Source organism: Vicia villosa, linkage group LG3 (assembly GCF_029867415.1).
Source record: "Vicia villosa cultivar HV-30 ecotype Madison, WI linkage group LG3, Vvil1.0, whole genome shotgun sequence".
Taxonomy (NCBI): domain Eukaryota; kingdom Viridiplantae; phylum Streptophyta; class Magnoliopsida; order Fabales; family Fabaceae; genus Vicia; species Vicia villosa.
The window spans coordinates 162904826-162912112 of record NC_081182.1 but is presented as its reverse complement, the minus strand read 5'-3'; positions in this window follow the sequence as shown (position 1 = coordinate 162912112).

Genomic DNA, 7287 nt, shown 5'->3' with positions numbered 1-7287 from the left:
ACACACACCTTTAGGGTAATCCCTCTGGTTGCCTTGTTGCCTTATTACTGTTGCCTTGTTGCCTTATTGATAATGCCTTAAAATAGTCAAAGTCCCTCGATTCCGAGGATACCTAAAGCAAATGTTGCCTTTAAAGTTATTGAAACTCCCTCGAGGTTGCCTCAGAAATAAGATGATTGTCCCATTGCTAAGGTATCCTCGCATGATGCCTAAAAAGATTAATGACTATTATATCCTTCCCTTAGACTACCTGCCCTCTTTATGGCAGGGACAGTCTTATGGCGAACGATAATTCTCGATGACCCTTAAAACATCCAATTGAAAGACTTCCTGCCCTCTCATGGTATGGATAGACCCTTTCGCCCTGAAAAGCTAGAAGAACAATTTTTTATAATTTAAGGGTAGTTGCTATTAATTGCTTGCTCTTTTTTCAAATTCAAATTCGAAACTCTTTTTCCCACTTCTTTTCAAATAATCTTTTCAAAAAGACTACGCATATTTACAAGCTAAAGTTCTTATTCAAATTCTTATTCACACCCCGCTTTTCAAACAATACAAACATTCAGAAGTGAGCTAAGCAATTAAGAGCCCATGGATAACCATGGATACAAAGGATGCCTTGCACCTTCCCTTTGTATAACTTACCCCCCGAACTCAAAATCTTTAAAAGGTATTTTTCTGTTCTTTTAGCCTTTCTTATTGGATAAAATAAAAGTCGGTGGCGACTCTTGCTTACCGCAACATTTCAATAAAGTCAGTTCATCGTATAACAGAACTGGCGACTCTGCTGGGGATATGATTTCGAATAAAAGAGGGGTTACCTTAAAGCTTAGGATCACTTAATGTTTGTTTTTCTTGCTTTATTTTTCAGGGCTGTTTCGGGAATTAAATGAAGGACGAATCCTATACCCAGATTCAAGTACACTTAAGATAGGAGTGGCATAGTCATGGCGACCTCTTTCACATATGTGGGAGATGAGTCAATATGAAGTTCACGCTTGAGTTAGGACTCCATAGATATATGCACACCTTTCTCAAATGAGGGAGGTCTATGTATGTGGCTGTGGGTGCGCCGGAGCTCAAGGACCTTTAGTTACCTTTAACCCATCTTGGCCTTTAGGAACGTAGTGGGGGGACTACTCTTGACAAATGTTGAGAATCTAGTCGCTACCTGATACTACAATTCAGATAGGTTCTTTCTCAAAGTATCATTGCATGGTGCGAATGTATCATGTCCGAGGGTGCTTTAGAAGGGCTGACAATTCTGAATAACTTAGTAGAACCTGTTGCTGATATCATCCTTATCCTTAGAAGTACCTTTGGGGAAGGGTAGTTACCTAGTCAAACTCCATGCAAGCCTTTGAACCTAAGGACATTTATGTGACTTTCTTGTGTGTGCTACTAACCCTTCTATTTCATTGCGGGACTTCTTGTAGGACATTCGTCCTTATTACCTTATGCTTTACCTATTGTATTGCGTTCGCATGACATCATGACATCATAACATTGCATGTCTACTTACTCTTTCAAGGATCTTAAGGATTTAGGGCGCACGATTTCAGGTACTCTTATCAAGGACCGAATTCCTATATAGGGGCAAGAGGATTTACTTTCCTCTGGCAACATACCTTCCAATTCAAAGACTCTGTACCTATCAAGGGCCAAGAGGATTTACTTTCCTCTGGCCATTTGTCTTCCAAATCAGAAACATTGTACCTATCAAGGGGCAAGAGGATTTATTTTCCTCTAACCATGTACCTTCAAATTCAGAGATATCCCGAATTAGAGGCGATAACCCACTCGGTATGGTAAGCTTGATTCTCAAAGAAGGACATTTAAAGACAAAGACCAAGATTCTTCAGACGAAGCGGTGACCAATCATTTCCTAATGTCACAAACTAAATTTCCTAAAGATCTTTGAAAACATTGCATCTACATTCATAAACATTGCATAACATGTTTCCGCAATAGGCTTCCCATTATCTCTCGCTGTTTATTTCAGCACAAATGGATCTCGAGCAATCAGTCTAAAATCTTCAGGCTCAAAATATCCGGTTCCAAGTTTTGATTCTGAACTTGGTCAAGGGGCAAGACGAGTTGAAAAACCTTGTTAACCCAGAAAAAAAAGGACCAGCATATGCGGTAAAGTTTACTCCATTGCACATGACATTCTGCAACAACTGCTCAATCAGAACTTGATAACCCTATTTCCTACATATTCAAGTCCTACCAATCCTGCTCTTGGGTACAAGTACAATGCAAGATGTGCTTATCAGTCGAATAGTCCTGGTCATGATACAGAGGATGGTGGACCATTGAAGCATAAGATCCAAGATCTAATCGATGATAAGATCACTGATTTCAATTCACCTGAGGAACCTCATATGACTGGTGTTGCGCATAACCAGAAAGGCCTTAATGAACGCAACCAATTTGTGGGGGCAGTTCTGATCTCTAAACCAGCTCCACAAAAACGACGCAAGCCAGATGCACCTAAGCGTCAATTCTCCAAAATTAATATGACATTGGCTCACGCATTCCAACATCTGTTGAAGATCGAATTGATTACTCTGAGGGACCCTCCCAAGAATCTTGACACCTACACTCCTGGCTATAAACCCAATGTGAGGTGCGCATATCATTCCAACAGTCCTGGACATTACACAAACAATTGCTAGACATTGAAGAATAAGATTCAGGATCTGATCAATGACGGAGAAATCAAATTCAACCCTCCTGAAACTCCTGTGGTGATCACCGCTCCTATATCTAGTGATGACAAGACTGATTGACGTCTAGACGGACGAACTTTTGGATCATTAAATCTACTTTCATTTGCAAGTTTCTTTTCTGTTTGTTTAAACGTTTGGCTTATGATAGACATTATCTGTTTTAATAATCATCATCAGTGCATTGCATATGTTGGTCTTGAATAAATTATTTCGCTATCACTCATTTTAAACTGCATCATTACTTTGCATATGTTTTGTGATACTCAACTCTTGTTAAAGTTGTATGCCTTTAGAGAGAGGATGACGAAGACGATACCGCAACCTCATACAGTATGCTTTTGAACAGACTATGCTGACGATGTACAGGCATTGTTTCAATTCCTAAACAGTGGAGATATAAGGATGTTAATCCCTCGTCAACCCCCTTTGAGCCTAAGAAGTAGAAGTTTCTTTCTCATACAAATTAAAACCCTTAATCATAACCTGGGGCAAGGTAATTACTCAGTTAACTCAATTGTACTAGCTGTTGTTTATACAAATAATGATGGGTTCCCGCAACCAGTAAGTCATGCAGTCAATATCCACCAAAAAGAAAAAGCTGTTAAGTCAAAACCTATGAAGGAGACTTATCGAAAAAGTCGAAACATCCCGCTGACTGTAATCACAAAATAAACAGTTCAGGCAAAAGTTAGGGATAACAAAAATCAAAGTCAAAAAAAGAGGTCACTACAAATCCTCGACCAAAGCAAAAAGAATTAGAAAAAAGGGATGACTGCCTGTCCAAATAACCCTCTGATACTTTAACCATCATCAAATATCAATGTTACAACTTCAAGAGTTGCTAAGGCTTAAACGCAAAGTTAACTGAGCATAGGATCGAAGAACATCATGAAGATTGGGATGGGTATAAATAAATTTTTGAGCCATTATCCTTTGTTTCTTAAACCGTTAACCAAGCCACATTACAACCCTTGAAAGTCCTAACTGAAGCCTAGTTAGTCGAAAGCATACTGTCACCAAAAAGGTATCCTAACTCCTTAAGGTTTACGAAATATGCTGAGTTGATATTTAGTTTTTTACAAACATCACATTTTGATAAACATCACGCTTTTACATCTCCTGTTTTAATGTTTTTCAACAAAAATCAAGACAGAAATATGTACTGCATCTCATGAAATCATTATTAAACATATTTTGCTACATAATTTCGAATGTTAGCATCAGGAAGAATTTGCACATGGTACAACTAATGACTGAAAGTTATCCCGACAGACAAAACTACTTCAGAAGCAGTGTCTCTTATGTATACAAGGGGTATGACATGGTTTATCCAATCAAACTGGGGCAGTGAGGTCAAGATTCCAAGAATCTCTCAAGATTCCAAACAACCAGGGGCATACACCCAAGTGGATCTGCAACTACTTCCCAATCAACATAGGGCATCATCCTAAGTCTATGATTACTGGGGGCATGTCACCCATAGTACACACCTCATAAAGTCCTCGCGAGGCGAATCTCTTAAAATTACCTAATAGCTGGGGCAAAGCTATGCAAGTCCAGTTGACACTTCGACCAATACTCATTGGCAGGTCCCAATCAATACGAGTTCAGGAATGACAAGTACTATAATCACTGGGGGCAATATTCGAGGCATCCATGGTTTCATACGACTCTAAATTCACAGGATTATATCCCCACAGAGTAATCTTCGAGAAGATATCTTCAAATGTTCTCTTCCCAACAGAGATTTAGCTCCCCAACAGAGTTTACATCTTCCGCCGGTTCCCCGACACTTTTTTCTTCCTTAAACGGGTTTATTCATCTCTCTTTACCCCCAGTCAGGGTACATCAAAGATCAATCATTCAAATCGCTTTCATCCCCAAGCAGAAATCATAAATCCCCAGCTGAGCATCTTCAATACAAGATCAAACATCAAAATCACAACAATACAGAGATTTATTTTCTCAAAACACTTCAAACAGCATCAGTCATACATCATCACATACATATTCATACATTGCATACATTACTTCATGATAAACATACGGGTTTCTCATTTATTTTGAGAGACTCGTCATATAATACATGCATCACGACATTGCATAAAATTAATACTGCTTTTTCAGTCTATTCCTACAAACCAAATGAATATAGTGCAAATATAATCAAGTCAACGATTTAATTCTGACGCTCATTCAAGACAGAGATTTAGTTCTGACACTTAATTTTGGATATCTTCCAAAGATAGTTCAGAGATAATCAAGACCAAGATTTAATTCTGATACTTAGTTCCGGGTATTCTCCAAAGATAGTTCAGAGATAATCAAGACAAAGATTTAATTCTGATACTTAGTTCCGGTTATTCTCCAGAGATAGTTCAGAAATGACCAAGACCACAATTTAGTTCTGATACGTAATTTTGGATATCTTCCAAAGATAGTTCAGAGAAAATCAAAACAATGATTTAGTTCTGATACTTAGTTCCGGGTATTCTCCTTAGATAGTTCAGAGATATTCAAGAGACTTAGATCAAATTCTATCATCACGAACGGTGTAGACACGATCATCCTTCAAAGATCTAATTTAGTTACTACGAACGGTGCTGACACGATCAATATTTCAAGATCTAATTCAGTTACTACGAACGGTGCTGACACGATCAACATTCAAAGATCTAATTCTATCATCACGAATGGTGTAGACACGATCAACTTTTCCAAAGTCTAATTCAGATACTACGAACGGTGTTGACACGACTAACATCTCCAACAGACACTTCTCAACATACTAAGCTCCGATGTAGCCTAACATACGACTCACTCTGGTACTTCTCAATACAAAGCATCCAGTCTAACGTACGACTCATCCTAGGATACGACCAGATGTACGGCATATTCTGACAACTATCAACATATTGGATCCGGTCTGACGTACGACCCATCTTTCAGCCTAACGCACGGCTTTCCAGACATTTATCAAATGCAAGTTGGATCCGGTCTAACGTACGACCCATCCTTTAGCCTAACGCACGGCTTTCCAGATATCTACCGATGCAAATTGGATCTGGTCTAACGCACGACCCATCCTTCAGCCTAACGCACGGCTTTCCAGACATCTACCGATGCAAATGGGATTCGGTCTAACGCACGACCCATCCTTCAGCCTAACGCACGGCTTTCCAGACATTTATCAAATGCAAACTGGATCCGGTCTAACGTACGACCCATCCTTCAGCCTAACGCACGACTTTCCAGACATTTATCAAATGCAAATTGGATCCGGTCTAATGTACGACTCATCCTTCAGCCTAACACACGGTTTTCCAGACATCTAACAATGCAAACTGGATCCAGTCTAGCGTACGACTCATCCTAAAAGTATAGCCTAACGTACGGCTTACTTCGACATTTATCAATACAGTGGATTCAGTCTAACGTACGACTCATCACAAGTATATCCCTCAAATACAGTCTAACGTACGACGTATTTTGACTCCCAAGTCTATCAAGCTAGATGACATCTTATAAGCCCATCTCAATCAATTATCTCAATGACTTGGTGGCATCTTTAAGCCCATCTCCGAAAACGTCCCTTCACCATCAGCAAGGGCAAATTTCTTGGTATTCTAGTGTTCAATCCTCTTCCACCTTCAAATTTCGACAGGCACACAAGCCAATCTACATCCTCAAGTGTAAGAAGATTGAACAGGGGCAGCTGTCATACCTTAAAATTTTCCCTCTTATAATTGTCTATGTCATTTTATTTCAAATAATTGACGTAGCGCAATCGGTAAGAATTTGAGGGCAAAAGACGCACGACCGAAAGGTCCCGGATTCGAATCCCACTTCTAACCTTTATTTTATTTTCTAACTTTTTTCCATTTTTTATTATTTTTTTTAACTTCTTTAGTTATAATTTTCTTCTTTTTTATCAGGAAGTTTAAAAGATATTTTTTCTTTAAATCTTAATTTTTATACTCCTTTTAGTAAAAATATTAAAAAATTACAAAAAATACATATATCGTTTTTAGAAGTTACTTTTTTTAATTTTAGCATTAGCTTTGTTATTAGTATTATATTAAAGATTTAGAAATATTATATCAGATAGATGTTTTTTTATTATAGTTTTAATTCAGTTATTATTAGTTTTATATTTTTATTTCTAATTATATTATAGTTAGTTAGCTATTATTATTATTTAGTATTATAATTAATAGTTATAAGAATTTTATTTTTATTACTAATTAAATCCTTTTTAGAGTCCAAGCCCATTGTTTTTTAACCTAATATTTTTCTTATAAATACTAATATTTTTTGTACATTAGGGACTAACAATTCTAACCCTTATTCTCACTCTCTCTCTCTTCTCACAAATACAAAAAAATGTTCTCCTACTTCTCCTTCTTCAGGGTTTCAATTCCGGTTGCAGCAGAGTGATAAATTTTCCAGCCTATCAGCCGAATTCTGAAACTACTCAAAATTGCAAATTCCTCGTTTTTCTATTTTATTTGATTTAATTTATATTTTCATATTTTCAAAAAAATCTCAAAAAATT